The sequence below is a fragment of the Myotis daubentonii genome, chromosome 10 (genome assembly GCF_963259705.1).
Source record: "Myotis daubentonii chromosome 10, mMyoDau2.1, whole genome shotgun sequence".
Classification (NCBI taxonomy): Eukaryota; Metazoa; Chordata; class Mammalia; order Chiroptera; family Vespertilionidae; genus Myotis; species Myotis daubentonii.
Genome location: NC_081849.1, coordinates 6579001 through 6605790, shown reverse-complemented (window position 1 = coordinate 6605790; position 26790 = coordinate 6579001). Strand labels below are relative to the sequence as shown.

Genomic DNA, 26790 nt, shown 5'->3' with positions numbered 1-26790 from the left:
CGATGCACTAACCACTCAGAAATTCTGACCGCTCTCCACACTCCCTTCCAGAACAGGAAGTGGCTGCCTCTGGTCACCTGTCACCAGGTCACCTGTCACCAGGGAGGAAGGAAGAAGAAAGAAGGGGCAGGGACTAAGGGGCAGGGAGGGAAGGAGCCAACAGCGAGCGGGGATGGAGGGGAAAGGCCCGGCCTTGGGGAGCAGCCAACGGGCAGCACCGCGGCTCAGGCCTGGCTGCCCGTTAGAGTTCCTGGGGCACAGGCGCTGATTGGTCTGTGGTGGGTGCAGGCATCACAGAGACTGGGCCAGCGCCCCGGGCAGACGGCTGGCAGCTTCCCACCAGTGATGGTTGGGCAAGTCACTCAGCCGGGCCCCACGATGTGCTGGTCTCTGCAGCCTTGTTTTTCATGTGCCCTGTGCCCTGGCTCCTTCTTTTAGCAACAGCCCAGGCAGACCCTTTGTGGTTTTCCCAAACGAGGCTGGTCTGGAACGCTGTCTGGACTGCTCAGACACCTCAGTTCAAGGCCTCTCAACCGATTCCTGGGACAGCCCCTCCGGGACAGCCCCAGCCTCAGCGCTGTCCTCTGCCCGCTCCCACCCTCCCCTCCCCCAGCCCCCCACCCCCAGCCCCAAATCCGGGGTCAGAGAACTCCTATGTGTCATGCAAAGCCCAATTCAAAGCCCAGCTGGTCCCCATCCTCCGGCAAAATCAACTCTTCTCTTATCTGTGTTCCCACGGCCTTGAGATGCCCCCGGGCCATGGGCTGCATTCCACATGCAGTCCACTTCCCGGAGACTCACTCCTCGGAGGGCAGGAGGAGCTGCTCACCTGTGTCCTCGGCCTGCCGGCCCAGCATACGGCAGGTGGCGAAAGTGTTTGAACGAACCCCTGGAAAAGGCACCCCCTTCCCTGGTCCCAGCATGAGGGCTGCCCGTGTGCACTGAGGGGCCAGCGAGAAAGCCCAGTCCACGGGGAGTGAGGAGCAGCCAGGCGCGGGGCACCTGCCTCCCATCTTAATGAGAACATTCCTCTCTGGTCTCCAGTAATCGTCACCCTCGAACGTTTGTTCAGCACAAGTTTCCACAAGCGGGAGCCTTTTCACAAACGCTCATGTGTTCCTCCCCCAAGAGCCCTGAGAGCCATCACACTCTCGCTACCGAGGCCCTGGCGTTCAGTGACGCACGCATATCAGGACAGTCTTAAAAGAGCCGCGCCCAGGATGCCGCCCCCTGCTGTCACAGGCTGCCGTGGCGGTCCCATCAGCTGCTCCCAACCCAGCGAAAGCATCGCGTCCACCAGCCACCACCACACGCCCACTCCGGGCGCTGTGTTTGCTCGGTCCAGCAGCCCAGCAGGGAAGCCCCTCGGCCCGCGTGGAGGCCTTTGCTGGAAGGCTCCCACCCCGCAGTCCCTGATCTAATCTCCTGGACGCACGGAGAAAGCGCGCACCGGGAGGCCGCTGTGGGCCATCTCCGGCTCCGGCCACAGGGCCATTACCAGCAGGAATAATGGGGACCAGGCCGCTCAGGAGGGCTCACCTTGCCGAAGGCCCAGGCTGCGGAGCTTGTCCCGGCTGTGGTTTTTCGACTTCAAACTGCCCCCAGAGCCTCACACTCTCCTCACTGCTTCACTCCCTCCTCCCCCTCCTGTGTCCGCCAGCCGGCCAGGCAGGCCCCTGGGTGCCGAGTGGGCATTCCCTGGGCCACATTGAGGCACCATCGTGGCTTCTGCCAAGAGACAGCTCTTTCCTCGGGGCTTGTCATCAGACCTGGCCCCATGCCCTGCAGAGGAGCATCAGGGTACGTGGGGAGGGCAATCTTCAGGATTTGGGCTGATGACGTCACCTTCAGGAAAGCATCCGGACAAAAGAGAGCAGCCCCAGGTTTGGGAAAACTCCCGAGATGTGAGCTGACCGAAAAGCAGCTCCATGAACCCCCAGCCCTACCCCTCTTCAGAAGTGCAGGCCAAGGTCCTGAGTCGATCACAAAAAAGCAGGGTGTCAACAGCAGAGCCGGCACCCATCGGCCATTGGCGCATCCTTAAATCTTCCAATCGTTGCCTCATTGGTCCCGAGAGCAGCCCATGCAGCCAGGAAAGCTGAGTGGTATCATCTCAGTGCATAGTCAGACAGGTCATTAAGCCTCTTAGCCAAAGCCAGACAACCAGACGGAGGCGAGCAGGCCCTACGACCCAGGTCCAGCCACTCGGAGCTCAGAGCCTTTCCTGTTAAACTCTACCCCCTCCTTGGGGTGGCTCAGGGCCAGGCATGAACGCCAGCTCGGTGTCAGAGCCTGTGAAGACAGCTCTGCCATGGAAAACGGGTTTCCCCGGCACAGAGAGACCACGGGGGAGGGAGGACGGGGGAGGACTCGCACAGTTCTAGGATTCCTTCCCAAGGTGGCTGACGACACCAACTTTCTCTCGAAGGTTTGCTTCTTAACTAGAGGTAGTTCAGGCGCTGATGTTGTGAAGAAGTGAGTGTCCAGTATCCCACCACCAATGCGGTCACTCCACACCCTGCACGTCTGCACTTTGTATAGTTGGGGTCTTACTTACAGCCCCCCGCCCCTCCACCCCCCCACTTATCCCAACCTTTCTCCATGAGATAATAGAGTTTACGCATGTGAATTCCTGCAGGGTGGGCTGTTTCACTCACAGCGCAGCCCTGGTGGAGGGGCTGGTGCCTGCGGACCAGATGCAGTCCTGCCCATTCAGCGTTTCTGACGCTCGCCGCTCGGTCTTACACAACTCCTCTGTTGCTGCAGCTGGGGTGCCCCAGAAAGAGGCCAGATGGGAGCGCAAACACAGGACAAGCAGAGAGGCTGCCGATGCCAGGGCACGGCCTGCACCTGAGGACCCGCCAGGGGGTTTCAATGCCGGGGTCACGCCTGAACATTCCTACGAATTACTGGCCGTGTGATTCCTGCCCAAGAAGGAACACATCTAGCGAGGTTTTCCTTTCCCACCTGCGACGAGCAGACCCACGGCACCCACGGCCAGCGACAGCGGGAAGGGGCTGCGGGACAGCCGGGGAGGGTCGGCTGGGCACACCCGGGGCCCAGCCCTCGGCAGGTCTGAGCGGCTGCTCACAGGGACGGGGCCTGAGGCCACCTGAGCCCCAGCCCTGCTGCTGACTGCCGGGGGGACCGTGGCACGTCTGAATTCAGGTTCACGACTGTCAGATGAGAGGGTTTAGCCGGATAATTTCAGAAGGTGCCTTTACGCCCCCACGTCCTCTGTTCTTACCTGTTGAACAAAGCAGCAGGTGGGGCTACTATCGGAGGAGAAGGGCCCACTGAGTAAACGCAGCTCTCCCCTCCCGACCAGCCAGGAAAACAAGCTTTTCCGCTCCTCACCCACCAAGTCCTCTCCAGGGCCCTCGAAGCTCAGGGCCTCCAGGCAGAGCCTCCAGGAACCGGCCACAGCAAGGGCAGGGGCAGGGCGTGCCCTCCGCGCATCCCTGACAGTTCACACAGGTGGCTACTCCCCAGCTGGGCCTGTCGCTTTCTAACTGCCGTGTGCCTCCATCAGCTCCTTAGTGCTAAGCCTCCGGTTCTTGGTTGAGTTCTATGGTCCCTCAGGCTCTGGGTCATCAGTAAAACGGCAGGTGGGTCCTGGTGGACGCTCTGTGTGATTCCAGAAAAGCCGTGAGCGGCATCTTCCGAGCTGCAGGTCACTCAGGTTCCCACGTGGAACCCCCATGCCCGGCCCATCTCCCCACTCGCCCACTCCCAGCCACAGGGCTCAACCTTGTCTGCGTCTGACCTGCTGGGATCGAGGCTTGGCGCTTGCCCCGCGAGCCCTCCGGTGGGAGGCACAGGGAGGTGTGCCCGGGTGGACTGACTCTGCACAAAACCTCAACACCACCAAACAGGCAATTCCTGGTACCACGGTAGGGGTGGCGGCCACAGCCACGGCCAATGGGAGCCTTTGGAAAACACTCACGTTATATAACGGCTCTCGGAGAAAATAAGGAACAAGCCCAGAGTCACTGGAGCTCGGGTGGGACGGGGCCAAATTAGGGGAGCCTAGACTGGGCTCTCGGAGAGGCGCCAGGCTTCTCCTTCTCCGGAGGACACCGTGGATCCTGACTGCTGTCTCAGAGACGTCCTGATGTTAAAGAGAAGAGAAAACCACAAGTTTTCAATCCGGGGCCCCCGCCTCCCCTCCACCTGGTGGTCCCGACGGATTCGCACGCTGGCTCGCCTCCCGCCCGGCCCCTGGCCTGCGGCCTGGGCCTTCAGCCTCCGATGAGCTGGCCTTTCTCCAAGGAAAGAAGCCCTGGGGGGTGCGGCCCGAGCCCCCGTCCCTCCCCCCACCCCAGCCCCCACCCAGGGGCTCCGCTGGCTCAATAGCACCAGACAGTAATCTTCTCTCAAACCATGTGGCGACAGATTCCCAGATCAGAGTGGTTCCGGGCCTCCACGTCCCCTCCGCTCTCTTGTGTGTAGCAAGTCATCTTAGCCTCCAAGGACCTCCTGGTAAATGAGTCCACGGTGCCTTCGGTGTCGTCGGGGGAGGTTGAGAAAACCATATCGGATGACACAAACCAAGGCCCTTCCAGAGAGAGTCCTCGCGCCTGGGGTCCAGGACGGCCACCCACCGAGGACACTCTCACCAATCAGGCCACGGAGGAGAGGGGCACAGGGTGTCACCCAGGACACTGCCCTGAGCCCTGGTCACCCGACTCCTGCTGAAATCCAGCTGCAAAGGCTGCAGAGACATGCACTGCCTCTCCTTAGCATCAGAGCTGCCTCTGCCCCCTCCCGGCTAAGGCGGTGCTGCAGGGTCCACATGGGGTATCCTAGAGGACGGACAGGCTGCTCTGCCCCCTCCCGGCCGAGGGCAGGTGCTGCGCGGCCCGCACAGGGAAACCTAGAGGACGGCAAAGTGCTCTGGAGACGCCTCTGCTTCTTGTGAAAAGGCAGCTGGCCTGCCCTGCCTGTGGGCAGCCCGTGGAGGGATCCACACGCAACCTCAGAAGGGCCCGTGGCCCCCGGTTTACAGCTGAGGATGCCGTGCAGGCTCTCTCAGGCCCCTCCTCACTCAGGCCGCAAAGTGACCCTTGAAGGCAAAAGTTGCAGGCCAGCCTGAGCTCAGCCTCTGCTAACCGCGACGATTAGGAGCCTGAATCGGCGTCTTGCCTTCTTCCGGCCCCAGTTCCTCCTGGAAGCAGGGAGTGTAGGGGCAAGTTGGGTGGAGGTGACAGGGGACTTGGGTCAGCTCACAGCCGGAGGGAGGCAGGTACCTGGAGGGGCCTCAGAAGACACAGGGGAGGAGCCGAGCTGCAGGGTCTACTGCAGCCTCTCCCCACAGGCACCCACAGAGGCCTCCCCTGCTCCTTCAGCAGGTGGGATTTAGGCCACGTCAGGGGATGGGAGGAGGGAGATGTCACAGATGAGGGAGCGCTGGGCTCCCCTGACCAGTGCCACCATTGAGTCGGTGACGGTTCAATTATGCGTGCACTCAGCCAGGCCACCGCACCGGTGGTTTAATCAAGCTTGAAGCTGGAGGCCGCTGTGACGGTGTCTGTGGGTGAGGTTAGCAGCAACGACCGTGCCTTTCCGTAGGCAGGTCCCCCTCCATCGAGTTGGCTTCACCCATCAGCGGAGGCCATACAGTGAAGTGGAGGTTTCCAAAAGCAGAAGACACTCTGCCTTAGACGCCAGCTCAGCTCCCGCCACTTTCCCACCTGATGGCCGGGCCTGTCAGTGAGGCCTTGCCACTTAAATCCCTTAGTATATGTACTATTTAGAAACATATTTATACCAGAGGCCTGGTGCATGGATCGTGCACCGGTGGGGTCCCTCAGCCTGGCCTGCAGGGATCAGGCCGAAACCAGCTCTCCGACAACCCCCAAAGGTCCTGGATTATGAGAGGGCAGTTCTCGGGTGATGCACCCTGGAATCAGGCTCCCTCCTCTCTGGTTCCAGATGCATCACCTGAGAACCGCAGCTGCCAAGTCACCGCAGCTCAGCAGCTCCTGCATTGAGCGTCTGCCCCTGGTGGTCAGTGCGCATCATAGCTACTGGTCAGGCCATCTGCCCCCTGGTGGTAATTGCATGTCATAGCTACCAATCAGATGGTCAAATGGTCGGATGGATGCTTAGGCTTTTATATATATAGATATTAGGTATACTTACTACATTAACTTGTAATTACACACACACACACACACACACACACACACACACACACACATATATATATATATATATATATATATATATATATATATATATATATATATATTATACTAGTGGCCCGGTGCATGAAATTTATGCACATTAAAAGGGAATTAATTAGAGGAAATATTTTAATATTGCTATTTGCCCTTTCTCTATAATAGAAGTGTCAGAGATGAAAGAAAATTAGTAAAATGTATATAAAAATCTCCCTCCTGTCAGAGTCTGGGGTGCACCGTGGGACCCAGAGTCAAGTCCTTGCCCACCCACGCACGTCTCAAAATCCTGTGAGACCCAGACCTGGCCAGCCCCACCCCCATCAAGCCCTGCAAGGCTGGGGGTGCAGCCTCAGGTCCCCCGTCAAGCCCCTCTGGGCCGGTGAGAGCCGGGATGCTGCCCCCGAAGGTGAGTGGGCGCACTCAGGCACCAGGAGTCTCTGTACACAGAGCGGGACGTTCGCTTTGCCAGGCGCTGCAAGAAATGCCCAAAGGAAACAGGTGGACGGGAGGACGGAGACGAATGAGAGAGGCTGTGCATCCTGCCACGTGAGTGACAAACAGGAAACAGTCCCGACAGGCCCATTCTCACCTTGCGGAAGGACAGACCAGCAGGTTTAGAAAAGTCCCACGCTCACCCTGCAGCCTCCCCTCTGAGCTCACCTGGAAGCGGAGGCGACACAGTGATGTCACCGTCGGGTAAGTGTGAGTTTCCGCCAGACGTGGATCAGCTGTTAGGAGTGAGGCCCCTCCCCCGCCACCGCACCCCCTGCCCTCCGCACACCAGCAAGGCCTGTCGTGCACCTGAGGGACGCGGTCCCCAAGTCCCGCGCACATGGCAGGGCTCCAGTGACAGATGCTCTGTCCCCTGAACGAACGATCCTGGCAAAGGCGCTAATGAGCCCGTGCGTCCTGACGCATGAATGACGTGACGGCTCCGAGTGCGGCGAAGAGCGAGACCCGGCGATAAGAGAATGACGCTGGCCGAAACCGGTTTGGCTCAGTGGATAGAGTGTCGGCCTGAGGACTGAAAGGTCCCAGGTTCGATTCCGGTCAAGGGCATGTACCTGGGTTGCGGGCATATCCCCAGTGGGGGATATGCAGGAGGCTGCTGATCGATGTTTCTCTCTCATCAATGTTTCTGACTCTCTATCTCTCTCCCTTCCTCTCTGTAAAAAATCAATAAAAATATATTTAAAAAAAAAAAAGAGAATGACGCTGACTGGGAGGTCGTGGTCACTTGGGCCTTCTCAGGGCAGGGACGGACGGAACCCGCGAGCCGGCCCTGAGAGGAGGCGGGCCTTCCTTCCCAGGACTGTCTGCAGCCCTGACGTTCTGTGATTTTACTAAGACAAACCTCAGGTTACCACAGGGTCTGAAAAGACCAGCTCTGGGTCTCGGGAGAAGGTTTATTTACCCACAAAGAAAATGCCAAACCACGAACGAGGCTGTGGTAGCCTTGGTGTTGACGCCTCTGTGGGTCTGTCCCATGAACCCCGATGGCCTCGGTCAGACCTGAGGCCCCGGCTGGCCGGCCTCCCCATCGGCCCTGCCCGGAGCCCCGCAGGCAGTGTTGGCACCACAGGGGGAAAAAATCACGTGGGGTTCGGTCTGTGTTTGAAGACAAACTGCAGGAGGGACGCCACACGTTAGAATAAAACTGGCACCGAGCGAACATTTGTACACTGTCTCAGGGCAGTTGGCGGGCTCTGGCACGCCTTCCTCTATGCAGGGGGGTCTGCGGGGGTCAGGGCTTGGAGCCCTCCTCCGGCCCCTAACCACGGACCCAAGGTGGCTCTGGACTTGGCCCAGGAGCTGGGTCCCCAGTGGTTTTCAGCTCAGAATATCAGAATATCAAATGTCCACAATTATGAAACCATGTATCGAAAGATCCTTCCCTAACACTTGCTCCAGGCGCCCGAGGGGTCTCCCTTCCCTCCTCGCTGGGTCCCGCAGCCCCACTCTGTGCCGGCATGGGATAGACGGAACGTACGAGGGTTCGGAGGAAGCAGAGACGCCAAGGACTTGGAAAGTGCGCCAGGGCTTCGCACACGACGCACAACGAACACCAGGGCCGCGGCCCGTCGCCCCCTCGCTTCCATCCTGCAGTGAGCTGGCTGCTCCAGCTGCACGTGGCCGCAGGTTTCAAAGGAACAGCCCGCCCGCCGGAGGGTCAGGGCTGCGCGGGTTCCACAGAGGAGTAGGAATGAGGACCACACAGGAGGCCTCGCAGTTGGCGGAGTTTCCGTTTCGGCGGTGGGCACCCACGCATGCGGACGTAGAATAACATGTCGCCTCCTGCGCTGCGGACACAGCCGGCACAGCCATGGGCACCGGATGAGCTCTGCAGCGGAGCAGGTGACCTCGGAGATGAGCGACCCTCCGTCCTCCTTGGTCCTGGGAGGAGACAACGATGAGCCCCATCTGTTTCCTCTGTCCTGGCTGAGCCCTCTGACCGCTCTTTGTACTCTGTGCCCAGAAATATGCAGGGAGTAAAGAGACAGAAAATGCCATCTCTGCATTGTCAGGGGGAGGTGGGCAATTCCTTCCTCCCCGGACACCTAGCCCGTCTGTCGCTCCCCTGGTCCTTTACGCTGTGTGCGCTGCTGTTCCCGCCAACCCCGCAGCCCCGGGCCACCGCCAGACCCAGAACAGCAGCTGTACCCTTGGGGGAACCACCCACCCAGAGCCCTTCAGAGACGGTCTGTCAGCACCTGACCGAGGCCTGCTGCATACCACGCCCCCCACCCCCGCCCCGCCCGTCTCCTGACGCCTAGACCCAGGGAAATAAAGCGCTTCTCAGTGGGAAGAGCTCAGAATCTTCTATTCCGAGTGGGGTAACTGGGGTAACGGATGTCCAGGGAGATTCAGGTGAGGTGGCCAGAGCCACATGGCAGAGCCATGACCCAGCCAGGCCAAATCCTGGTCTTGCAAGTTCTCGCCCGATTCTAGCCCACCATGCTCTTTCCAGCTACGTTTCCATGACGAAAGATGGTGACAGCCGTCTTAGAGTCACAGTGCAGGTGGAGGCCCTGGCACAGCCGGCTGCCCTGGGCACAGGAGAAGGTCAGTCTTAAGTATCAGAGGAGGCTGCCCTCTCATTTACGTCCTGTTGGCATCCTTGCATCTTCCCTCCCAGCGAGAGAGTTCTTAGCCCACATCTCCCTTCTTTGTCATCTGTTGGCCTGTGTGAACTTGTTACTTCCCAGAATCCTCCACGCCCGTGGCCATGGCTAGTAGGTGAGCAGCTGCTCCGAGAACCCTTGGGAGTAAGTCAGCTCAGTATCCTTCCCGACTGAAGACGGGCGGGCGCTCTGCAGAGCAGGCCACAGGTGCGTGGAGACCAGCAGGTCCAGGAGATGGTACCTGCTCACTTTGCCCTTTCCAGGGCAGGGCCCACGCTTGGGCAACCCCAGGTGGGAAATCAGTTCTCGGGAAGAACAGGGGTGCACTGGGAGCCTGCAATGTAGCTGCAGGGCCTGCCTGAAGCTCCCGGGGGACCCGTGGCCATTGCTCCACCTGGGGCGTCACCTAGCCCGTGTCCGGGGCTCCAAGACAGCGGAACGGCTATATCGTCCAACCCAGACGCAGGGTCCTGAGCTGAGGGGGTCTTGTCTAAGGCCCGGCCCGGCCTCCAGGCAGAGAAGAGAAATGAGCCAAGTGCAGCTCACCACATGAGGCAGCAAGAGGGCCGGGGGGGCGGTCTGAGAACCAGGCCCCTCTCTCAGGCTCAGCAGCCGGTGTGGATCCTGCATCAAGGCTGTGGCCTCCACGCTCCAGATGGAAGTCGGTGTGGGCCGCGATCCGCAGGCAGCCTCAGAATGTCTGGGGCAGCAGACAGATCCTGGGGCGGGCGGGGACTCCAGGCCACAACCCACGGCACCAGTGAATCCAGACGAGGAATTTGCTAGGTTTCTGCTGCTTCTTTTTTAGCTGCCAACAAACCCTCTCCGTTCCAGAGGGGCTCGTTACGTAAGGAGGGGCGGGAAGGAAGATGCTGCACGTGAGGCCGAAGCCAGGACCGCAGAAACTTCAGGGTCAGCTGCTGCCACCGTGGGGGATCAGGGGCAAAGCACAGGGTTGTTTTCCAAGGCAGGAAAAATAAACGCCTGCTTCTCACACCCTAGGGATTGGGTTAAAAGCCATCAGCCTCACCCTGGCCGGTTTGGCTCAGTGGATAGAGTGTCGGCCCACGGACTGAAGGGACCTGGGTTCAGTTCTGGTCAAGGACATATACCTCGGTTGCAGGCTTGATCTCGGGCCCCGGTCGGGGCCTGTGCAGGAGGCAACCAGTCAATGTGTCTCTCACATCGAGGTTTCTCTCCCTCTCCCCTCCACTCTAAGAATCAATGCAAAAATGTCCTCAGGTGAGGATTAACAAAACAAAACAAAAAAGCCACCAGCCTCTCAGGAGGCCTGGGCGCTGAGAGGTCCTCAGGGCAGGACATGTCCCAGGCCCGTGAGGCCCTTTGCGCCCGGATGGGGCTGCGAAGAAGCGCTCCCTGAGCCAGCCCGCAGCATTTCTCATCTACTCCCTCGTGGGGTCTTTATTTTTCGCTGAAAATGCCCAGAAGGTTCGGGCCAGGCCCTGCGGGGCCATCCCTAGAGCCAGGGCCCCTTGGCGTTGCCCGTCCCTCGGTACCTCCGGCCTTTGTTTTCACTCTTGGTCGCCATGCGTCCTGGAAGCCTCTGACTACATATCTCTGCCCTTCGCACCTTCAAGGTCCCGGGGACACCTCCCCCGAGTCGCAAAACATGGGGCTCCAGGTCCCAAGTCCTTGCACCCAGAGGGAGTGAACTCTGACTCCCCGGGAGCACCATGGGAGCCGACCTTCCAAACGGGCGGGGAGACCAGCCCGTCCTTGGGGAGGTCCCTGTAAAGGAGAGGGAGCCGACCCCACAGGTCAGCCCGCAGGAGGCCATGTGACCGCATCTGGCAGAAGCCACGCCTGCCTCGCCTCGAGCAGCCACGGCTCCTGAGACGCCCAGCAGCCGGAGGAATGAAGGACGGACAACGTGCGCATGGCAGCCGCTGGGGCCTGGGGAAGCCAGAGTGTCCCATAGAGGAGTATGTCGCAGACACCGGAAAGAGAGGGAGGAAGAGCCCTCCTGTGTGTCAGTGATGAGCACGGTGCAGAGCAGGATGCACGCGCACAGGGACCCGCGGGTCAGACGGGGAGGCTCTGCCCTCCTGCCCGTGGTGGGAGAGGGTCTGGTCCCCACAGACGCCCCACCGATGCCACCGGAGACTTGAGGACTTTTGCCGGGTCCGTGAGAAACGGCACCTGAGTGGCCTGTGAGGTAGGTCTCTTATTTAACTGTGGCTGAGCCTCGCACACAAAGTACAGGAGTTGGTACCACGTGGGACAGTGTTTCTCTGACCGCAGACAGGACACCGCAATGATACCAATTCAGCCAAAACGGGCTTGTTGTTGTTGTTAACAGAAGAGACTAGCGCCAGTGCCCCAGGAAACTGGTTTTAGGGTGTGTCTATCCCACCCCAAGCTCCTCACCACAGCTCACGGCCGGAGCCCTCTACCCCAGGCGAGGTGGCTCAGAGCGCGGCCTGCATATGGGCTACGCGGCACTGGCCACACGACGCCACCCCTCGTTCACGTCTCCCCTCCGTGCACTTGAGCTGTTCCCCACAGCAAAGTTGAGTCTATTCTTCCATCCCTCACGTCTGGGCTGTTGTCACCCACAGAAACACAGCAGAATGACAACAGGTGACTTCCGAGTTGGCGATAAGGAGCCTGGCAGAATCCCCCAGAATCTTCTGGCATCTTCCCTGGGGAAACCAGCGCCAAGTTAAAAATCTCACCACCCTGAGACCACCATGCCACGGTGGGGCCAGCCACGTGGACAGGAGGCCAGTCCAGGCACAGGATGCAGGATGGGGAAGCCTTGGGGACTCCTGCCTCAGCTGTCATCCAACTGAAAATTCATGACAACCCGCAAGAGAGCGCTGCGGGGAAGGGGCAGAGTCAACCACGCCCTGGTGTCTGCCAAGATCCAGCCCCGACTTACAGGGGAGAGGGGGGCTGGGCGAAGGGACTGGAATCTTTGGTGACGAGTTAGGGACAGGGAAAAGTCCCTGCCCCAAGAGCCTTGGGGATGTTCTCCTGGTCGGCTCCGAGATCGCTCAAGCAGACCCCTCACTTATTGCTGAAAATCTAACCAACAAGCAAAAGAGGCAGGCGATGAGGTTGGTGGCGTCTGGCCGAGGTGGCAGAGCGAGTTTTCAGCGTTGTTGCGGGTTTTCGGTCTTGCCCAAGACGGCATAAGCCACCAGGTCAGCACATCTCTGCTTTTAGATGGAAAGTCGTCAACTCTGGGAACACTCCTTACTGAGGCTGGTTTCGGGAATGACTAAATGCAGACATTATCTGCTAACAAGTGCTTGCTAGGGTGAATGGGAGGGACAGAAGGAGTCCTGGGGGGAGGACTTTAACATTGTTAGAGCCACTGACGTATTTATTCACCTCAACGTCTGTCAGCAGTCTTCATGTGCCTGGAATTGTGCTGGATACAGGCGTTCACGGGGAGACTGGTCCAAGGTGGCCGGGGGGGGGGGGCCCGGGGGGAGGGGAGGAGCGGCGCAGGGACTTTTGGGGTGAGGGGCACATTCTGTATCCTGCGGTGGAGGTCACGTGACTGAGAACATTGATCACAGCCCCTCTAATTTATACTTAAAATTGGTGATTTCATTGTGGGTGAAAACGCTATCTCAATAAAGCTGACCCAAAGTGACCAGTCCACTATCACCCATCCCCGTCCCACAGGGGAGAAAAGGAAAACCAAGCATCTCTCTTATTAATCCTGGGACACGGAATGCGTTTCCACGGAGTGAAATGGCACTTCCAGAAGCAGCTGTGCTGTGGGCAGTAGTTATACTTTATTCTCTTGCAAAATTCTCCTCCTTCAATCGCCCCTCCATGCCACGCACCTGCTACACCTACCAGCCAGGGCATGCTTGTCCCATTCCCCTCCCTGGGTCCGAAAGGCCGGCGTTCGCCTTCCTGAGCCCCGTTTACAGGCACGGTGACTGCACAGCAGAGACTCAGCTGCTGGACACCAAAAGCCCAATATCTCCAAAGGTAAGTCCCAACAGTGAGAGAGGCCACAAGCCTGCCCGAGGCCTCTCATCCGGGTCAAGGTCGGGTGTAAAAGGGAACCAAGAGAGGGAACTCGTTAAACCACCCCTCCTCTGATCAGCCACGGACCGGTCCGCTCATCGCAGAAGAGAACCCTGCTGGCCTGCGAGAGAGGAGTTAGGAGAGAAATCCGATGGGTGGAGATGCTCCGGCAGAAATGTGCTTGGGGAAGGCCAGTTTGGGGGGGCCAGAGGGGGGACCCTCGACCTCAGGAAGGGTCCTCGGAGTGGGGAAGGACAGGCCCAATGGCCCTCCTGGGCTATGGCCACGTGTGCCACCACCTCCCTGTAAACCACCTACTCCCTCCAGCCACGCAGGGAGTGCAGGGACCGCTGGCGCCAGGAACACGGTGGCCACTTACACGTGATGAAGGCTGTGACCGCAGCCAGGTCATCCCAGCCCAGCACCCGCACTCCCCGTGTTCCAGGGTTCGTCAAAGGGAGCTCCCGAAACCCGAGAACCCCCGGGGCCAGAGACTGGGCGCTGAGGGTTCATTCCTGTGAGTGAAGGCTGGAGTGCCTTGTTTTCGGACGTTAGCTTTGCAGACACGGCAGCTGGCAGCTCTCAGTCAGCACCCTGGGGAACGAGGCCGTTGGGATGATTGAAAAATACTGTTGGGATTTATTTTATTTTATTTTTTGCAATTGCACAATGACTGCCGTATCTTTCTCCGTGAGTGAAATTATAGAAGCTGATCTGGGGAGAAACTGCTAGACCCAGTGCCTAGTTGGACCTTGGGCAGGAAGGTCTGGAATCTTCTTAGATAAAGGAGCAGGAGGGGGAAGGCTGACTCTGACCCGGTCTGCTCTGAGATCCGCTGTCCTGCAGAGCTGGTCCTGAGCCTCTAAGACCCAGGAGGTTCTGGTTCAGAGGGTGAGGGCGGGGCCAGGAGGTTCCCGGCCAGCCGTGAGGTGGCCACCTGGGCTCTGTCCCCTGGCTGAAGTGTTCCCTTCCCACTTCCATCTGCCAGGCCGGGATCTGGGAAGGAAAAGGAGCATGAAGGCCTCCCTCTGCCCCCAGGCTCTGCAGCCTCCGGAAGCACTGCCCGCTGGGGAGTGGGTGGAGCTCTTGCATAGATGGTCCCAGCATCGCAGCCAGGAGGAGGAGACGTCCCCCTGAGGCAGCCACCAGGTGGCCAGGGTGAGATCACCAGGGGTCGGCAAGGCCCAGAGGGGTGTCCTGACACAATCCCAAGGGGCCTAGAACAGGGGTTCCCAGACCCCCAAGTCAGGCACTCAAAGCCCCTCCCCCCACCCCCAGGCCTGACTAGAACGTGCCCCTCCCCCCTCCAGGGCCCCCCTCCTTTCCAGTGTCCCCCTGGATTTGTGTTGGATTTCAAGGCTCTGTGATTTGGGAAGATAAGTGTGGATGACTCAGAACGAGTGGGCGGTGACAGATGCCTGCCACCAGCTCCGAGCCAGGCCTGGCAGGTCTGTGTAAAAGCCTGGCTGGGTCTTGGCCTAACATGCAGGGCAGATCCCACGGGGGAGGGGGCGGGGGGTGGGGGCAGAGGGCTCTGCACATCTGAGCGGAAAGTCTGAGAAGAATCTCCAGCACAGCCCCATGCCCCCTTCCGGCCCCAGGTCAGCCCAGAACCAGCAGCAGGGTCACCAGGAAGCCCTGGCAGGAGTCTCACCAGCCTCCCTCAAAAGGAGGGGTGCCGCCCTGCCCGTGTGGAGGGGCTGTGCCAGGCTCCCCAGCATCTGCTACCAGAAGCTTTGTCCTCCCTCTCATCTTCGAAGCATCTCATTCCTGCTCGCCCCTCCAAGGACACATCCAGCCACCTTCCCTCACTCCTGACTCTGACCCAGGAGCGCTCACCTGGTGGCTGAGCTGCCCGGTACTCCTGGCGGCGGGGTGGGGGGTCGGGGGGGTGGTGGATCATCCAGAGAACCAGCCTTGGTAGAAACACTGCTTTCCTGCCCAGGCTGGACAGAGAAGGGTGCAGGTGGCTTGAATTCTGGGTGACAGTCACCCTCCCGACCCTTCTGGGTGGCAGTATTTCTCACGCTGTCCTCACAGGGCTCCCAGCGGGATACGCAGCGCGAGCCTCCACCCCAGCCACGCGGAGCACAGCGCCGTGTCCCAGGGCGGCTGCCGTCATCCCAAGGAGCCTCTGCCTTCACCCATTCTACCTCGCGTCTTGTCACCCTTTTCCTTCCCAAGAGAGGACGTCTCGTGTCCAATCAGTTCATGGAAGACTCTGCTCGTTGGCCCTGGTCCTCGCGGCCTGTGCACCTGTCCCTACGCCGAGGGTCACGCGATGTCTGTCCTCATGACCTTTTCCTGAACACAGGTCACCCTTTGCTTTGGAAGTCTAGGAACACCCCAAATGCTTACCCGTGTCAGCCCCAATTTTACACCCCAAACCCCGCCGTCATGAAAACGTGACTTAGCTGGTGCAGCTCGCAGGCCAAGGACCATGTCTGGTGTGAGGTCAGCAAACATGAGCTGTTTGGGTTATGAGAGAAGGAAAGGCCACACAAAGTCTTCTGAGGCTCGGAGTGTCATCTTATCTGTCCTTCGCTCCTGATTCTGCAGCTGGTTCTCTCTCCAAGGAGCCGTGACACCCTGTGTGAGGAGCTCCAAACCGCAGAGCCCCGCACCCACAAGGAAGGAGGGTCCAAGCGAGAGAGAACTCGGACCCCACTCCACGGCCCGCTGCCCCCGCACCCAGGGCTGCGTGGAACCCCCACTAAGTTGGCGGCCGCCAGGCCATAGGGTCACCGCGGCGCAGCCCGCAGACGCTGGGCTGGCTGGGCTCCGGCCCCGTGGTGTCTGCTCTATTTACTGAGTCTGCACAGCGGAGCTCTAACTCATGGGTGACTAACGAGCTGAAGCCATTATTACCAGGCAGATGGCAGACTCCCTTCAAAGCAGACACTAAACAGTACGATGCCACCGCACAGCGCGCCGCAAAGTAAAATCAAAACAGAACCCAAGTCTGGCGTGGCTTCTCCTCTCTCCCTGCCTCCCCTGTGCTGCGTCTCGGGGTGGAGGTGCCAGAGGAAACCAGGACAGGGTTTGCGGTTCACGGAAGATAACACAAACAGGCCACTGCGACCCAGGAGACACCTCAGCCGGGAGCCACCCTGAGACAACAGAGGGCCCACCAGAGAGAGCAGGCTGTGCCCACGGGGTAGGCGGGCCGCAGGGCGGGCCAGACGTGACCGGCACCAAGGACAGAGAGGGAACGAGCAGCAAGGAAACTATATGAACCCCACAGAACCCAACGCCCTCCTGCCTCCATTTCCTGACCAATAATCAAAGTGATACCACCCAGAGAATCCCATCAGAGAACAGGCAGGTCGAGCACTCCCTGAGAGGCGCTCTCCAGGCTCAGCTGGGCACTCCACCCACTGACCACTCACCCAAAGGGAAGGCCCTGTGTATGAGCATCTATTATGTGCTGGGAACTGGCCCTGGCTCCACTGGCCTTCACCCCAACCCGTGAGGCCTCACTGTGATCCCCACCTTTAGGCGAAATTTCAGGCTCAGAAAGATGAGATCATTTGCCCATGGTCCCCAGGTGGTAAAGGTTCATGGACTCCAACTCAAGTCCAACCCCCAAGCCCGGGGCTGAAGGGCTCTGGGGCTAAGGGGAACCTCACTGGCTTCCTGGGCTCCGGACGACTGGATTATACTCTTCTCATGAATTAGATTTTAGTAACTGAGGTTAGCGCCCTGCAGTCTGTCATTAAACCACTTTAGGGCTCTGGGGCTTAAGCCATGCTCATGGGAGAGGGTTCTCCCAGGCAGACAAAAGGTTTGCTGGGGAGCCTGCGGGATTCTTGGGTGCGCGCTGTCCACCCCAGGGGTCAGGATGCTGAGACCACAGGGCCGGAGGCGTGGGGAGGCATAGAGCCTCAAGAAGCCACGGCTTATAGGTCCTGCCTAGGAGTCTTGCTAAGCCACATGCCGTGATGACAGCTGGAGAGCCAGTTTTCACCACCAGACATTCGTCACACGCCCATACGGTGCAGGGGGGGGGTGGGGGGCGACAAACCCAGAGCCTGAACTGGAACCCCAGTTTGTAATTTCCTGGTAAGTGATTCAAGTTCTCAGAGCCTCGACTTCCTCAAGAGTAAAATGAGGCAAACCCCCCCAGAGTTGTCATGGGAATGAAAATCATTAACGTCCATGAAAACGTCAAAGATGCCGCCTAAGACATAGTAAACAGTTACCAAAACACAGATAGCAGAGAGCAGTCCAAGAGGTGACAGGGAGACAAACTCCCCTAAAAACAAAAACCCTGGCCGGCCACGGGAGTTATCGCGGAATCAACCTACAGAACTAGCTGCCTGTAACCTAAGAGAAAATAACGCATAAGCAAAGGGCAGAGGCGCGGACCTGCGTCAGCCTACAGGCTGAGTTTGAGGGGATGCAGGAAGGGATGGAGCGGGACTGGCCTACGTCGGCATCTCGTAGGAGGAGAGGCTGAGATGCTTTCGAAGGAAGAAAAAGGCCTATAGTTTGAAGGTGAGCAGTGAGGGGTTTGGAAAATTCAAGAAGGATTCCATCGGTTAACAGCTGAGCTGACACGAGAACCCCAAATTAGGGCCTCCATGGCAATGGGTCCCTGATATCCAGCAACACAGGTCGATGAGGTCAAGACCAAGAATGTTACTGGTCTTGGAATGGCGAGTCTCAAGAGCTTGTTCGAGAGTTGGTTTCAGTGCCGGCGTGGGATCCACCCCACGGTCCTCACGCTGTCCCCTCCCGGGCCCCCACCCCACGCTTCTCTTCCCACTCCAGCCTGTGACTTTAAGAGAGGCAAGAACATGCATGCCTTCAATAGCCTAGATGACCAGTGATCTTTGCTGAATGACTTTAACCTTCAGTTTCCTCTTCTATAAAAAGGAGTTTGCACCTGTCTCATAGGCCCAATGTTGGGCTGAAAAAACCCCAAAACCCCACCGTAGGTTTACCTAGCCCTGGGAAATGCCCAGGAAAACTGGGTAAGCAGCTGGAAAGGCAAGAAGCCCTGGACCCAAGTGGCCATGCTGCCTGCCTCGCAGGGTCCGAGAGCAAGCCGGGCTGTTGTGAGTCAGAGGGCAGCCTGGCCGGAGGCCCAGAGCCCAGGACACTGGTCAGTGTTGCTGCATTTGCTTCTCACAGTCCGGGGAAGCTTCATGGGCTGAACCCACACTGCGCCCCCCCCCCCGCGCTCCCACTTCTCTTACCTAGCCCACCTCACAGCACCTGGAAGCCCCCCCGCATTTATGTTTTGGGGTCTCCTCTGCCCTCAGAGGTCAGCCTGCTGGCGGCACCATCCTGACTGTGTTCCTCGGGTGCAGGGGGTGCCTGTGGAGCCCCTGCCCCTCCAAGGAACCTTCTCCCAACTGTTCAAGTCACCAGTCACCCTGAGAACCTGCCACCGTCTAGCGCTTGACGCTCTCCTAGCCCAGGAGTCTTGCACCGTCTAATGTCCTCTTTATCCACCTCCCCACCCGGACGACGGAGAGTTCAGAGGCACATCAGGCCTCATTCTTCTATTATAATCCCCTCCCTCCCTCCCCGGGTGCTTCCCAGTCGCCAGGTCTCAAATACCAGCAACCACACACTCCCAGCTGAAGTCCTCTTCGCTTAGCCCCTGGCTTATGAAGGGATTGGAGCCCCCGCCCCCCCCCCCCCAAAACTATGTGTCACACTCCGTGTCAGCAGAAGTGAGGCAGAGCCCGCAGCCTCTGAGTCCAGCCCTGTCCAGACTCGTCAACAGTTCAGGCTGCTGGTCTCAGCCCCCACCCTCCAGCTGCCATCAGAGGACAGACAAGCCTTGGCTCAGGCCCTCTCCCACCACCTCTCCTCCCCCTCCTTGCGCCCCCCCTCCCCCCTCTCCCCCCACCCCCCACCTCCCACCCCCACCCCCGCCCGTTTCTTCAATGTGTTGCTGTAAGTTGAAAGCAACAAGTACACTTTCTAGCAGGCCCTCCTCCACAGGAGCCCGTGACTCCGTATGGGTCAGGCGCCTCCCAGGGACAGCAGGGGCCATGCCCAGCCCCTGCTCCATCCGGGTGAGTTTTCTGTTCGGGACACACTGCATGCACAGCTTAGGGAGAGGGAGAGGGAAGGCAGAGCCCTCGCCTTGCTGAGATTTCAGCGAGGGAACTTGGAGCCAGGGTCGCCAGGGGGGGCGACCGCACGCTTGCACACACAGCAGGAGCTGGGGCTCTGCCCCCAGCAGCTGGCGGGGAAGGAGGGACAGGACTTCCAGCAGCAAGAGCTGCACACGCCCACACTGTTCTCTTCAAACCACCAAGAAGAGTTACGTAAGGGAAAACACACGCTCAAGGTGGCGAAGGAACATTTGGTCCCCCCCGGGGGTGTTTAATACGCGGCCCCCGCAGAACCACATGGCGAGTCACCGTCCGTCCTGCGTACAGAGGAGACAGAGCTGCGCGACGAAAAGCCGCACACAGGGGCGTACCGTCCCCACGCACTCAGCACCCGCTCCGCAAGGCCCGCTTACTCAGCCCCGCGTGGTCCTGCAGGCCTCCTCCCCACAGCGCTAATCAGAAGTGTGGCTGGGACACTGGTGACAGGAGACAGCGCTCCCAGCGCCGAAGATCCCGCCGCCTCGCTCCAGAGGTCCCCGAGAGCAGGGCGTGCCCAGCCGGCTGCTCTCCCAGCTGCTGATGCACGTCTGCAACAGATGGGGACCGGGCTGGGCGTGTCCCCACTCCCGAAGCCGGGCGACCTGCGGACGGCGGACGGCAGACAGCGGGAGCTGCTGGCCTGACACAGCACAGCGGCGGTCTTGCTGGCTGGAGCTCGTGCGGCTCCCCACGCAGGCACAGCCCCGCAGGAGCCCGGCGGAGGGCTGCACTCTGTCATCACCATCTGTGTCCCAGCCGCTGGGGAGGCACCTCCTTACTCCACAGGCAAGTCTGCTGGAGGGAGGGCTGAGCCAGGTCCTTTAAAAAGACAGGCAGAGGGAGAATGAAGGCAGGAGAGGCTGGTGATGCCGGGCCGATGGCATCTGGGCCCAGGGTTCTCCGGCCAGCACAGCCCCTGCACTGTGCCCTGTCCCTCGGGCAAGGCCGGCTGGCTTCAGAGGACACCTGGAGCTCCCTGCCCTTGGAACAGGGAGAAAGCAGCTTTCTCTCTGGCAAGAACGATGGCGAAGGCCCTTCCAAAAGGCAGGGGTGCCCCAACCCTGGCCCCCCACCCCGACCAGACAGCCTGTCAGCCCCTGGAAGGCGACGTGGACCCTGCCGGTGCTAACCATGTCCTCTTCCCTGTAGTTCTGAAGTGTTGATTCTGGGGCCCTGCTGACTCCCAGGGCGGCCAGTCCTGGAGAGAGTAAGCTGCTCACCTGGGACACGCCTCCCAGATGCAAACCAGCCCACCCAGAGCCCACACCCCTCACCTCGTCTCAGCCCTCACACTCGGGGCCGCTTCCCCCTGCCCAGACATCCGGGGACAGCCCTGCAACCAGGCCCCAGAAATTGCTCACACTCGCCAGTCTGAGGCCTGCTCTCCCTGCCCTGCCTGGTCCTTCCTAAGGCTCCGCCCACAGCTGCCCCTGGCCCTCTGCCTCCGGACCCCCCCCCCCCCCCCCCGGTGCTGCCCCGTGGGGCCCTCCATGGCCGGCTGCGCCTGTTTCTAGAGGTCTGAGTACAATAAACCTCTTTCTTATGACAGCCATTCTGGTGTCTGTGTGTCTCTCCGCACCCGGTTCAATCGAGTCCTGGGTAAGCCCGCAACCCCTGCCCTACGAGAGTGCGAGCCGGTCGGGGAGAAAGTGGGTTCGAGTCATTAGGAGACAGTGAGGGTCCCCGTTCAGAACCCTGCAGTGTCCCCGCTTCAGTAGAACTTGCTAAGTCCACCTCTTCAGCAGGGAGGAGCTGCTTCAAAAGCCACCAAGCGACCCATCGCTGGCGGTGTTCCCGCAGAGGAATCCTCCCTCCGATGCTGACGGGATGTGGCTGGTTCAGGAGGCACAGGAGCGGGACGAGGGCTGTGGGCGAGGCACACAGGACGCCGTGGCTAACCACCACGGGTCCCGATCGCAAAGGTGACTTGGGGAGTCTGGGACTCTGGGGAGCATCTCATGAGGTTGGGAGCCTGTGGCTTTCTAAAGGAGACAATCAGCCCAGGCGGTCAGGGCATCACTGAGCCTCCCACGGTCCATTCTGAGAGCAGAGGCAAGCGTGGTGGCAACATCTCTCCAGGCACCAGGTTCTGGCCCCACCAGCGGGTTACCTGAAAAGTCACCTTAAGCGGAAATGCTGATTTCTGGCCTGTAGGACCAGCCAGGTGTCACCTGAGGTACCCCAGGTCCTCTCAGACCTAAACACGAGCACTCTGTGACAACAGCCCCTGTCTAGACCCAGCTCAGTCATTGCTCTGAACCTCAGCGATTCCTCTTGAGAAAAGACCTCTGTCCACCTCCCAGGGCCAGTGCAGGGATAACAGGCAAGCACACATTTGGACAAAAATAAGCACAGCTTGGGATTATTCCAGAACCAGGGGCAGTGCTAGCGTAAGCTCTCGGGTTAGCCCAAAGCCACTGTCCTTTAGGGATGAGCAGGGAGCCCCACCCCGCAGCCAGCTCCCAGGGCATCTGTACCAGCGTCCACCAGAGACCGAGCCAATCAAAACATTTTCTCCTGCTGGTGCTGGCACTAGCCTCGCCGGCTTAGCAGGGCCTGTGTTATTTATGTGCTTTATTCCAAAGCACACAGACAAGCCTGCGGAGGAGCTGGAAATGCCAGGAAAAGGGGCTGCACCAGCCAAGGTGCTCAGAGGCTTGCTCCACGGGGAGACCGGCACCTGGAAACGACTGGCGGGCGGTGAGCGCCTTTCGCGGGGCTGAGTGCCAGCAATCCCACGTCTCCGGGACCTGGCGGTATTTATCAGAGACTTCGCAGCATAAACAACTCTGCTCCGGCTTGCAAGCTCCCAACCACAAATACGGCAATTGTTTCACCCGCATTTACTCTCGCTTCCAAACTCTCCACTGCGCCCCAGGCTCCCGCTTCCTCTTCAGGCTCTGGGGGTCCGGCCGCTTCCTGGGACAGTGAAGGTCAGCCCTCTTGCAGGAGCAGCCCCAACGGGTCAAAGCCATTAGGAAAGTGGACCATTGCTGGCCCAACCCGAAGGTCTCAGGGACGTTGCTGCCTGAGGCACGTGCCTCTGATTCATGGCCCCCACCCCCCTCCACTAACTCATCTTCCTGAAGATGGCTTTCTGAGTGCTTCCCTCAGCACCCTCGGCAGACCAAAACAGACAAAGTAAAACCAACGTGAGACAAAACCCACAACACCAGCTCTGTGCGCCCTACAGAACACACCCCAGCTCCTAGGCGGGCATGCCGGGCCCAGGAGAGCCTGGCCACAGCCGTCCACACCTCCGACCTCTTGGGCTGGCACGCGCTGCCACCAGCGTCCTCATGGGTCCCTCTCCACCCCAGGTGGCTCCCCTGGCCTCTGCTGGTGATCACCCTGCCTCTGTCCTGGAAATGACTTTTTTAGTGTATTTTTAGTGCTGGGCATTGACTTAGGCCAGTGGTTGGCAAATTGTGGCCCCTTGAGTGTGGCTCTTCCACAAAATACCACGTGCGGGCGCGCATGTACAGTGCGATTGAAACTTCGTGGCCACACTCAAGGGGCCAAAGAGCCGCCTGTGGCTCTCGAGCCGCAGTTTGCCGACCACCAACCGGCACCAGGGGGACGTTGCAGCTCCCGGAGCTGTCGCCAGGGTCTCAACGCGGGACCAACGACAGGTGCCTTCCCTCCAAGCCTGGCTTCAGTCCTCACTGTTCCAACGGCCTCACACACCCACCCCCTGGTCTTTATCTATCTGTGCTTATTTGTATCTTCTGGTTTCAGGCTTACTTATTACTCACAGAATTCAACGTGAGAGGAACGTGTTCACACTCCAGAAGTCGGTCCCCCTTGAAGGGTCCGTCCCAAAGGAAATCTGGAATGTGAAGGCGGTTTGGCACAGAGAGCCTCCGCAGCCACGGGGAAGGACCCGTGCGCCCAGCGCACCCCGAACGGGCGCGTCAGCTACGCGCGGATGGGGCCCCGCATGGTGGTCTTGGGAACCAGCAAGTCAGAGCAGTGACTTGAAAGAACTGCAAAAGACCCGGGAAATGGGGCAGAGTAGGGCCTCGGCTGTGTAAGTGACATAGCCTAGAAGCACATGTCACACAGGTACCCGCCCCTGGCCCCAGGTAACAGACCCGGGCTACATTGCTTAGCATCCCAGGAATCCAGCACCCACCCTTTGCCAAGTCCCATGCCATCTTCAGCCACGAGCCCCAAAGTCAAATGCTGTGCGCCGGGCTGGTCCCGGGGACGAGATGCAGGAAGGCGGCCACAGCCTCGACAGCAAAGGGACCCACAGCCCCACGTGTAGTCTGAGAGCAGCTGCTCCATAAGCCCTTATTCTCCCTCCTTCTGCAGGTGGCCATGCTGTCCTGGCGCTCAAGGTCAGCGATCCTGGGGCTGCCAGACTGGTCACAGGAAAGCCAGAGGCTGGGCCAGCAGAAGTGGTGAGACCTTGCGAGGTCCCCTGGGCCCAGTGCCCGGCTCCTGGCTGCACTGGGGCACCCATATGTCACTCAGAAGGGGCGTGCCTGGTGCTGGCATGGCTCTGGTTGGCCATTCACTGGGAAGAACATGTGAGATGTACTGGGCCAAGCAGGGAGGTCGATGGGGTGGCACTTGACTTGGGGACCCCGTTCCTGCCAACAGTGTGAGGCCAGCCTCCCGGCATTCATGAACTCCACTCAGCACGCTGGGACAACCTGGCAGTTTCTAAAATATCCCAGGTGGGAATCAACCTGCCAAACAGGCTACTCAGCACCTTGAACATCGTTACTGAACTCTCTGCCAGAGGGATTGTTCAGCAACTCACAATCCCCAGAGCTCCTTGTCACTGGAGAAATGACAGGCGTGCAAGGTAAGCACTGGCTTGGGAGGGCCGCACGGGTTGCAGCACCCTGCCTGCCGCCCCTGCCTGCCACCCCTGCCTGCCGCCCCTGCCTGCTGCCCCCGCCTGCAGCCCCTGACTACAGCCCCTGCCTACAGCCCCTACCTACAGCCCCTGCCTGCAGCCCCTGACTACAACCCCTGCCTGCAGCCCCTACCTACAGCCCCTGCATGCAGCCCCTGACTACAGCCCCTGCCTGCAGCCCCTACCTATAGCCCCTGCCCGCAGCCCCTACCTACAGCCCCCTGCCCACAGCCCCCTGCCTGCAGCCCCTGACTACAGCCCCTGCCTACAGCCCTGGAGGCCAGTGCCTTCTGGGCTCGCCTCCCTGTCCTGCCTCAGAGGACTACAGGAGATTCTGCTTTTAGGCTGGCCGGTCCTTCCTAAGATGATCTTTGGGAATCTGAGGGCAGCAGCCAGACCTCCTCTGAGCCTCAAGAATCACCCGTAAGGGACTGGCACACTGGTCTAAGATTTCCTTCCATTCTACCACACCACCTGGTACCGAGGCTGTGAGAGGAGGGGTGAGGGGACACATGGTCTCATCCATCTCCGGCACTGGAGGCCTCGGATGTTCACTGAAGAGCCCAGATGTCTGCTGAAGAGCAAACGGCCGATTCGCTAGCTGCCCAGCCACTCCCTGAACACCTCCCTCCCGGTGCAACCAGGGAGAGCCAGCACGTCCTGGACTCCTGAGGGCGCAGTCACTGGGATCACGGAGACCTCACGCCTCACTGAGGAGGGAACCAGAACCAAGCCCAGCTGCCTGAGGGCGCCAGTGTCTCCACCTTTCACAGCCAAGTCTGGGCTCGCCGGTCTTAAGCTACCACGTGGCGTGCTCCCGGCCCCCGCTCCCCGGGCCCCGAGTGTGCGGCCGGGCCCTTGAGCTCTCCATCCAGGAAGCGCCCTGTGCGCTGGCTGTCCAGGCACATGTTGCTGCATTTGTGTTTGGCACATGTCACCTGCCCATCACGGAGTCACCACAATCGAATAACGTAACGCACGTGTATGCTCCAAGTCACGTGCGACCAGCTGGGGAGTGTCTTGCCCAAGGCCACACAGCTGGGTGCCCAGAGGGCCAGGACTAGGCCAGGGGGCTCTTGATTTCGACTCCAGCAGCTGCTGGACAGCTGGCCAGGCTTACTCACGTGGCCCGCAGTGACCTCTCCCCTAACTTCAGTCTGGACAGGCCCAGGGTGTGCAGGGAGCAAAGAGCAGAGGATCGAGGGAAAGGATGTGCCATTCGCGCCGGCAGCCAAACGATGATGGGCAGAAGGGGCTCTGCCGGCCTGCGGTGGGCGGCCCGCACAGGCTGAGGGCCTCTGCCCCATTCGGCGTCTTCGCTGAGCCACCCCAGCCCCGCTGGTCACAAACACTCTCCTGCACCTGCCTCGGTTCCCCAGCTTCATCCTGTTACCTTCCAGGGCAGCGGTCCTCAACCTCGGCTGCACATTAGAATCACCTGGGAATCTTTTTAAAATCCTGATTTCTGGGACTCATCCTCCAGAAATTCTGTTTCTTTGTTATGGGGTGGGGCCACAACATTAGTAACAAAGAAACAGAATTTCCGGAGGCTGAGGGCCAGAAATCAGGATTTTAAAAAGGTTCCCAGGTGATTCTAATGTGCAGCCACGGTTGAGAACCACTGCTCTAGGGCAAGCATGTCAAACTCACAGCCCACGGGTCACATACGGCCACAACGAATATTTTTGCAGCCCAGCCAATGTAACGGTAAGAAACATTTTAATAAAAATTTCATAACCTACTTTTTACAATATCCTGTTATACATAATTATTAATAACGGACTATAATAATGTTTGCTAATGACTGATGACTATAATCGGGTTGCATTCATTTCCCTTACGTGCCTTATCGCAGGCGCACCATTTCTCTCCACTAATACTAGCAGCAAATACTTTAGCAACCGACGGCCACATCATGAGGCTTGGACTGACTTGTTTGGTGTGCGCAACAGGAAATACTTCGCTTTCGGAGAACAAAAAAAATAGGTTTACTTGTGTTACGCTTATTAATTTGTGCAGCTATTCAGTGTCTGGTAAGTTAATGTTCAAGAAAAATATTAATTTTTATTAAAATGTTCTATCATTTTATGTTAACAATGACTCATTTATTTCAGCCCTTTGTATTCGGCATGTCTCTATCGAAATAAACCTACGTTTCTATGAAAATGGAAGCCTTTGTTTTTTGGCGGCCCACATAAACCTAAAGCTTGTTTATTTGGCCGTGTTAGCCTTTGAGTTTGACATGCTTGTTCCAGGGCCACCCCACAGCCCCGCAGGAGCACAGGCCGTCCTGAATGCTGCCCAGTCGCTGACTCAGCGCCTCATCCAGGCTCACGGGCCAACCAAGGAGAAAGCTCCTCGGACCGGACCGAGAAGCAGGAGCCCATCTTCTGGGCGGCAAATGTCCTCACCTTGGGCAGGGAATGTTCAGTGCCTGGGAAGTCTGCGTTTTCCTTAAAAACAAGACAGCGCCCCTCTCCCTTAACACC

At 59.2% G+C, this 26790-nt stretch overlaps 1 protein-coding gene across 3 annotated transcripts in view; it reads right to left on the bottom strand.

The window, feature by feature from the left end:
- The window catches only part of PRKAG2 (protein kinase AMP-activated non-catalytic subunit gamma 2), a 226692-nt gene that overhangs the window by 159909 nt on the left and 39993 nt on the right, over positions 1-26790 (bottom strand). The gene's annotated exons all lie outside the window — the stretch shown is intronic.